Here is an 8,738-nt window from a genome sequence, read left to right as displayed (position 1 = left end):
CAAAGTGGCCTCCCTTAGGATGGAGACAGGCACACTAAGACGCTACTGATAATCTGCAAGTACCACCTAGGAGAGTGCTGTCCAGACACAGAGGGTCTGTTTGATGGCTGTGGTTGGCAAAGATGGACCCTCCAAGAGAGGAAGGGAACTTCCCTTAGCCTTAGATGACTGGACTCCTCCCAGCACGAGTTCCCAGCACGAGAACTCGAGCAGGAGGTTTTACAGACAGGGCTCCCGCCACCCCCCTGAATCTACTCCTGAATGGAGTGTGCCAGTCCACATATTTGCTGGATTTAACCCGGCCTCCCTGTGGGCTATCGGGGACCAGGACAGACAGGGCTTTGTTTTTCTCCAAAGGGAGGCTGTGAATTCTGGCTTAGCCCGAGTTATGGTAAAAAAATCCTCTATTTCCAGCAGCTTTTGAAAAAACCCCAGAGGGGCTTCTGCTTTCTCCAAAGGTGTTGATGGCGGTGCTGATGGCTATGCGAATAGTCCATCCCATCCCTCAAATTAAAACACCCTCGAATATGCTGCGAAGCAGATTTGCTCATCAGATACCCCAAGGCAGAGAGGCATGTGTGGAAAACCTCCAGGAGAAATTATGGTTACAAGTGCTAGCTGTGTGGATTTAGTCTGGCCCGGCAGTCCATGGCTGGGCTGAGATTTGTATCTGCCTGCCTTGCATTGGGATCCAGTCATGCTCCCTCTTCTGAATTTCACTGAGCAGGTCCCATTTTGCCACCTACGAGGGCACCCAAAAAAGGCCATGGAGGGGACGGACATTGAGTTAAGTGGCAGAGCACCTGCTTTATGTGCAGAAAGGAAGAGCTGCCAAAGGAGCCTGCCTGCCTGCAACCTTGGAGAGCCACTGCCAGTTGTTGTAGACAACAGCCTGGTTCACCCAGTCGTTCAAATCTAGATTTAATGTGGGTTACTGACATTCGCATGATTGTGCGAACTCGCACCAAGGTGGATTTGGTGGATCACAAGCAGATTTTTATGAGCTCTTGTGGGTGGTTTTTATCAAAGAGCATCTCTATCTTAGAAAGCACCCTTTGATTGATTAAGTGCCGTCAAGTCCGTGTCGACTCTTAGTGACCACATAGAGAGATTCTCTCCAGGATGATCTGTCTTCATTCAACTTGGCCATGAAAGTCTCTCTGTATTCATTGCTGTTGTCATCGAGTCCATCTACCTTGGTGCTGGTCGTCCTCTTCTCTTTCCTTCCACTTTCCCCAGCATTATGGACTTCACAAGGGAGCTGTGGGGATTCGAACCAACAGCCTCCTGCTCTCTTGCCAGGTTGCTTCCCCACTACACCATTAGGTGGCTAGCATGCAAAAAATAGATAGTGCAGCTAAATAGAATACATACAATAATCCTTAAAATGTAATCGTAAACATTAAAGCAAAGCTATCTTCTGACACTGGAGTCTAGAAACTAAGAAGCCAAATTTAAGTTACCTTACAGGTGACCTGAAATTTCTTATCTGCTGAAAGAAACTATACATAAGATACAGCAGGATGACCAGGGAATTTCAATAAAATAGGCAAAATCAGACTGTTGTGCAATAAAATCTACAATAAAGGAGCGCATGTGTTATTGTTTCAGGTTCTCCAGAGCTGTAAGGGCACAGACATTGGGCCGTAGGAATTTTACAATACCTGCCCTGTTGAAGAGTGGGAACTGAACAGAGAAATAATAAATAAATAAGATGGATCCCTGTCTCCAAAGGGCTCACAGTCTAAAAAGAAACACTTAAGATAGACACCAGCAACAGTCGCTGGAGGTACTGTGCTTGTGCTGGGGCTGGATAGGGCCAGTTACTCTCCCCCTGCTAAATAAAAAGCATCACCATGTTAAAAGGTGCCTCTTTGCCAGGTTAGCAGGGGTTAACTTGACATGGCATGCCCCTGTGTTTTCCTTCTAAGCAATGGCGCGTGGTCCTCTCTTGGTGTCCTCTCATCTAGGCATTCCTATGAGCTGTGAGAGTCAGGATCCGGGAGAGGAAGGGCCTCTGGTGCTAGATCAGGAACGCCACTCATCAGTGATACCTTCTCTGAGGAATCCCCCATGTCCCAGTCAATGGGGTCCCTAAGAATGGATCTTGGAGCAAAGGCCTGGATGACTATGGCTTTATATCTATATATCCTCTGAGCCCAGAGCGGGGTACAAAGTTCTGTTTATCCTCACAAATGCTTCCCCTACCCTCTGAGCCAGGTTACGTTGAGAGATACATGACTGCCCCACAGCCACCCAGTGAGTTTCATGACAGAGAGGGGATTTGAACTCAAGTCTTCTCAGTCCTAGCCCAGCGCTCTAAGTACCACACCATGCTGGCTTCTCCTTGTGCAAAATAGGATTAAATAAAGAGACCTGTGTGTGCATTTAAGTCAATTGTGCATTTAAGTCAACTGAGGTTCTGTCGAAAAAAATGGTGCACAGTGGCTTTGTTCTGTTCCTTTCCTGCTCGGTTTAAAGTTTGGCTCCTGGGTATTGTAGACTATAATTTTTCTCCACCCCAGATATGCGTGACCAGTTTCATTTTCCTCCACTCATGAAAATTCTGTGTCGCCAATGAGCTTGTTTGTCAGAGGCATGTTGTAGGGGCAAGGAAGGGAAAGAAGATATTAGAAGTGGGCGACGTTTACGCCATTGATCTCGTTAAACAGGAAGTGTAGCCTCTCATTTGAAGCGTGAACAGACTTGCCTCTTCCAGATGAGAAATCACACTAGAAAGCCTCACAAACAGAGCGCTTAGTCACAGCTCCTGTGGGAAAGAGGGAACGCTGGTTTGTGCCATCAAGCCATGGATGCAAATCTCTCCTTGTCTCCTGTCTTTTATGTCCTCATTTATTTATTTAACATATTTGTATACCTCCCAAAACTCACATCTCTGGGCGGTTTATAACAAAGCAAACAAACAAACAGAAAAAGTTAAACAGAAATTAGTTAAAATAAATGACAACAGAAAAATTAAAACATTACAACAATTTAAAATCTAAAACGTTTTAAAACAATGTTAAAACTATTAGAAAAATATTTAATTAAAAGCCTGGGTGAATAGATGCATCTTTAAAGACTTTTTAAAAGTTTTCAGAGATGGGGAGGCTCTTATTTCAGCAGGGAGTGTGTTCCAAAGCTTTGGGGCAGCAGCGGAGAAGGCCCGTCCCCGAGTAGCCACCAGATGAGCCGGTGGCAACTGCAGACGGACCTCTCCTGATGATCTCAATGGGTGGTGGGGTTCATGATGAAGAAGACATTCTCTTAAATACCCAGGGCCCAAGCCGTTTAGGGCTTTATAAGTTATAACCAGCACCTTGTATTTTGCCCGGAAACTTATCGGCAGTCAGTGTAGATCTTTCAATACGGGAGTAATATGGTCTCTCCAAGATGACCCAGAGACCAACCTGCCTGCCTCATTCTGTACCAATTGAAGTTTCCGGACTACACACAGGGGCAGCCCCACATAGAGCACATTGCAGTAATCCAGTCTGGAGGTTACCAGCATATGTGCCACTGTTCTGAGGCTCTTTATCTCAAGAAATGGACGTAGCTGATGTATCAGCCGAAGCTGATAGAAGGCACCCCTGGCCACTGCCTCAACCTGGGACACCAGGTTGGGACTTTGGATCCAGAATCACACCCAGACTGCGTACCTGTTCCTTCCGGGGAAGTGTGACCCCATCCAGAACAGGCAGATCAAACTCATTTCCCGAGTTTCGACCCCACATCATGACTTTTTGAAAAATGTCACCCTTGAGATGCCTTATAAGAGCAGACCAGTGGGCTTCCCTGCCGGCGCTGATCAACAGGGGTTCTCAAGGATAGCAAGCCATCAGCTCTTCTCCCTGGGATCTGGTCACTGGAAAACCCGAGGGATGAGACTCACACATGGTACAGGTTCGGAGGTGTGGCTATAATTGAGCGGATGGGTCCAAAGAACCCGGGCCCCCCAGCTCCTGAGGGGCCCCCAGCTCCACCCCTATTTACTGCATTATCTCCCTCACTCTGGGGGGCCACCGGGGAAAGGGGTAAACACGGGGCCCCCTCTCCCCCAGCTACATCCCTGTACAGGTGGTGCTTATATTCTGTTCAGTGCTGGATTTAGGAACAAGCTAAGCAAGCTACAGCATTGGGCCAGCAAGCTGGGCTCTCCAGCTGTTGTGGAACTACAACTCCCATCATCCCCAAGCCACAATTTGTTGTGGCTGGCTGGGGATGATGGGAGTTGTCCAGCTGGAGCCCAGGTTGCTGGTACCTGCTTAGGGTCTCACATTATGAGGAGCCTCTGGTTTTTAAAACAACAACACTAAATTTCAAATTTTACACAATGTATTTTCATTTAAAGGCATTGCTGATGCAAATAGGCCTACCGTGAGAAAACTGTGTGGGTTAAATTATCAGTTTTTCGTTGCACCTTTGCTTGGGGTCTCCTTCCTGATGGCAAAAAAACAGCAGATCATATGAGGCCGCCTTATACTGAATAGGACAATTCGCCCATCTAAGTCAGCCGTATCTATACTGATCTACAGCAGCTTTTCCGGATTTCAGGCAGGAATCTTTCTCAGCCCTTCCCAGGACTTTTACACACAGCAAGCTTTATCGCAAGTTTCCTGGGAGGCTTTACTGAGAACTCGAAGTTGTCCCCCAAACCCGACGCAAATAGTGGATTTTTTTACCCCAGATATAAATTGGGCCACACTCGAAGTCACACTGATTTTTTTTTAAATTTAATTTAATTTTATTTAATTTTATTTTATTTAGCAAATTTATTGACCGCCTGACTTCCTTAGATTCGAGGTGGTTTACATAAATTAAAACAACGAAGATGAGAGAAAAAGTGGGGGAAAGGGAGGGAAAGGATGATTTTATGACATATTGCACTGGTGTGTTGTGTTTCTAAATAATATAGGAACGTGTGAAATGTATATTTCTTTGTGTGTGGTAGGGGGTACACCACAGAAATGTGGGAATAATTGTGCCTTGTTCAGAGAATTAATTCTTCAGGTTAAAGTGGTGTTTCTAAGAAACTTGTCTTGTTAAGCCTCATTAAGCCAGGCTCAAGGTGACCAAGTTTGACAGAAACTCCACTTCAACCTGAAAAACTCCTTTCCATCGCTCTTGTATTTACCTCCCTGATTAAATGTACCGTAAAGCAGTGAATCGTCCTCATTTTATGATGTTGAAATTTGCGACAATAAAGATAATCAGCATTACTCCACCAGAGTTGCATCCAAAGCCTTTGCACAACACCAGAATTGCCCGTGGTCAGAAATCTTGAATTGCAACTTTCATGGGTGGGTCCCTGAAGAATTTGGAAGCATGCACAGATGGGGCGTTTACCTCTGAGAAAGTAGCCGGTGTGTTCACTTGCTCCTTGCCAGCAGATGTAGCGACACCTTCGGAGTGAAACATCCAGGTAGGACCTTTGTGTCTCTTTTTTCATTGTAGTTCTTTGTAGCCTGACTTGTTAAGTATGTGATTGTTGAGGATGCAGATTACTTAGGTATGAAAACAATTCCTCAAACCGTTCAACGCTATCAGTCACATTCACTGGAAAAGTTAATGAACTTATGCCCCAAAATAATAATCATAGAGTAGTTCTCTCCCCGCCACCAACTGCCCCATCAGATAACACACACATTCTCTGACCTACAATGCTTTAAGGACACCAAAATATACAGATGAATGTCATTTGCTTTGTTCCTTTTTGTTTGGTGGGTTTCTTTGTTTTGTGTTACCTCTTGAATAGCTGCTGAAAATGTATTAATGCAACCATTAAGATTACTGTTTGGGAAATGGTTTGTTTTGAATAGTTAGAAAGAAACTGCTTTAGGAAGGGTGATAAAAACAACGTTAAACCTTTTGCCTGGAGAAAGCCCAAAGTAGATACGGTACAGTGAGCCCATTCCTCTTCCTACAGCCAGATTCATAAACATGTGCTGGGGCTGTACCACTGGCAACAGACTGCAGCTGGGTTCAAAAGTGAAAGGTCCCCTCAAACATTCCCTGCACATGGAAAACCAGCATGTGAGAGAGAAGGCTAAGTTAGAACCTTTTCCTCTGAAGTTTTCCAAGTGGAGGAAACCACCACCACCACCACTGATCTATATAAGTTCTAGTCTGCAGTCTGTATGTCTGCAAAGATGAACATAGATTGACCACCATAGATTGCATGACAGGTAAGCCTTAGAAAGCCGCATTGATTTCCGTAGGAGTGATTTCCATGTTGAAGATCACATAGGTACATAGGGAGCTGCTTAATACAGAGTCAGACCCTTGGTCCATCTAGCTCAGTATTGCCCACTCTGACTGATAGCAGCTTCCAGGGTTTCAGACAGGGGTCTTTCTCAGTTCTACCCGGGACTTTTACACACAGCAGGCTTTACTGCCAGTTTACTGGGAGGCTTTATTGAGAACTCGAAGTTGTCCCCCCAAAACGAAGCATATAGTGGATTTTTTAACCCCGGATATAAATCGGGCTGATATAAATCGGGCTGCACTTTAATGCACAGTGAAAAACCTGAATTGTGTGCGAACTGCTCTCTGATAATTCGCAGGAACTTTGGGCTAAATCTGGCTGATGTGTGAACGTACCCCCTCCATTCCAGAGGAGATGCGAGTTAAAGGGATGGAATTTGGGGTTTTCTGCATGCAAAGGAGAGTGGTGTTTTCTCCTATTCTTTGGCATCCTATTTCTCCTGGTTTTTCAACGTGGTCTCCGGCTTTTACACTTCTGGGCTTCGTGCATGTGTGGAGACCACGTAGGGAACTTTCCAAGCCTTGCGCTAGCTCTTTTTGGCAGGAACCCACCCCTGCGGCTGCACACCTGTCTCCGTCCCCTCAGTCCTTTGTCGTCTGTGCTTCAGTCGACCTCATTGTAGGGTTGTGGTTTCTCCTCTTCCTTGGCATCCAGTCTGCGACAAGATTTCAGTCTCCATCTCCATCCCCAGTCACTTGCATTATGCGGTTCCATGTCAGGGCCGGCATCTGTAAGAATATTGGTTTTTGACCATGTGGGGCATAACTAAACATCTCTGCCCCAGGCTGCTCTCCCATCCTGTTCCCTGCTAACCGAGCAAAGAGGCACCTTTTAGAAAGTGGTGATTCTCTTTTACTGAGCAGCGGGGAGAACAACTGGCCCTCTCCACCCCCAGCGCAGCATCCTTCCAGTGGCTGTTGCTGGTGTCTATCTTATTTTTTCCTCCTTTTTTAGATTGTGAGCCCTTTGCGGGACAGGGAGCTGTTTTGTTTGTTTTATGTAAGCCGCTTTGGGAACCTTTGTTGAAAAGTGGTATATAAATGTCTGTCGTATTTGTAGTCTGTGGAATCTGAAGCAAAGAAGGTGCTGGTGCAGGGATATAGCTATAACTGAGCTGATGGGTGCAAAGAACCTGGGGGCCCCAGCTTCACCCCTCCCTATTTTCTTTGTTATCTCGCTCACTCTAAGGGGCCATCGGGGAGAGGGGCGAACACTAGGGCAGAGGCTCTCCCCTAGCAATGCCCCTGGTCTAGAGATTCCAGGGGCAGAGTAGGATCACACACATTCAGTTAAAATTATATTCTGTAATATGGTGTTGGGGAGGCTGTCAAAGAGGCCCACCAACCACCCCACGCCCTGCCCTGACTTCTCACCTGGCGGCCTCACATGTGTATCGGCCAGGTGAGCCGGGGAGGGGGGGCAGAGCGTCCAGCGGATGCAGAGCTGGGCAGTGACGCGAGGCGGCAGCGGCAGCCTGATGGATTTGAAAAGGTATCATCCCCTTCCTCGCTGCCTCTCCCTGCCCCAGCCACCATGCAGAGCAATAAGTTGTGCCCGGGAGTGATGGGATTTAATAAAAACGAACAACTTTATTTGGTAGCCGCCCCATAATAAACAGTTCTCTGGGCGGTTCACAACAGAGGATTGAAATATACAATAAAAACACGTAACACATTAAATCATAACAGGCAGAAATGTGAAAAGAAAATACAGAATACAATACAAAGCATCTTAAAAACTCATTTTAAAATTAGTTAAAAAACCAGATCAGATCTGAAAACCAGCATTTAAAAGGCCTGGGTGAACAAAAAGGTCTTTAACTGGCATCTAAAAGAACAAAGTGATGAAGCCAGGCAAACCTCACTGGGGAGGCTATTCCATAAACGGGGCGCCACCACTGAAAAGGCCCTCTCCCTAGTAGCCACCTGCCTCACCTCATTTGTCAGGGGCACCCAGAGGAGGGCTTCCCAAGATCTTCGCTTACTGCAGCTGACTTCACTTCTGCCTAAATCTGGGTGCATGGCATGCACCATGCATGAGACTCAGCCACAGGTTTTCCAGTCACCAGATCCCAGGGAGCAGAGCTGGTTGCCGGAGATCCTTGAGGATCACTGTCAATCCTTGGGAATCATGGCTGCCATGCAGAGGGCAGCTATTCGTAGCAGGGGTAAAAGCGTCCATGCCCGCCTTGTCTCCCCCCCCCCCAAGAATCAGTGCCCTAGGCAACTGCCTCGTTTTGCCTAGTTGCCCTGCCCACGGGAGACCAGGGCGCCTGTGCTGCATCAAGCTCTTTGTGGCAGGGGCACGGAGGTGTCCAAGGCACCTACCTTAACCCAAGGGGCCCCAAGCATCTGGACGTGAGGCTGCCATTGGGTTGCAGCCTGGCCTTGTGTACTCTGTGTGCCATGGGTCCAAGGGGCAGGGGGGTGAGGCAGCCACTTGGCTGGGGGTTTCCAGGGCAATCCTGGGCCGA

The 8,738-nt window shown here is 47.0% G+C and overlaps 1 protein-coding gene across 2 annotated transcripts in view; it reads left to right on the top strand.

Moving 5' to 3' along the window:
- Positions 1-5,261: 5,261 nt before the first annotated feature.
- Positions 5,262-8,738, top strand: part of CERS3 (ceramide synthase 3) — a 49,772-nt gene continuing 46,295 nt past the window's right edge. For both annotated transcript variants that reach the window (XM_053271773.1, XM_053271772.1), the window contains exon 1: positions 5,262-5,422. The gene's annotated coding sequence lies outside the window, so the exon portion shown is untranslated. The remainder of the gene's footprint in view (positions 5,423-8,738) is intronic.

This window comes from Hemicordylus capensis, chromosome 10 (genome assembly GCF_027244095.1).
Source record: "Hemicordylus capensis ecotype Gifberg chromosome 10, rHemCap1.1.pri, whole genome shotgun sequence".
Lineage (NCBI taxonomy): Eukaryota > Metazoa > Chordata > Lepidosauria > Squamata > Cordylidae > Hemicordylus > Hemicordylus capensis.
The sequence above is the reverse complement of the archived record's forward strand: the minus strand, read 5'-3'. Positions and strand labels throughout refer to the sequence as shown.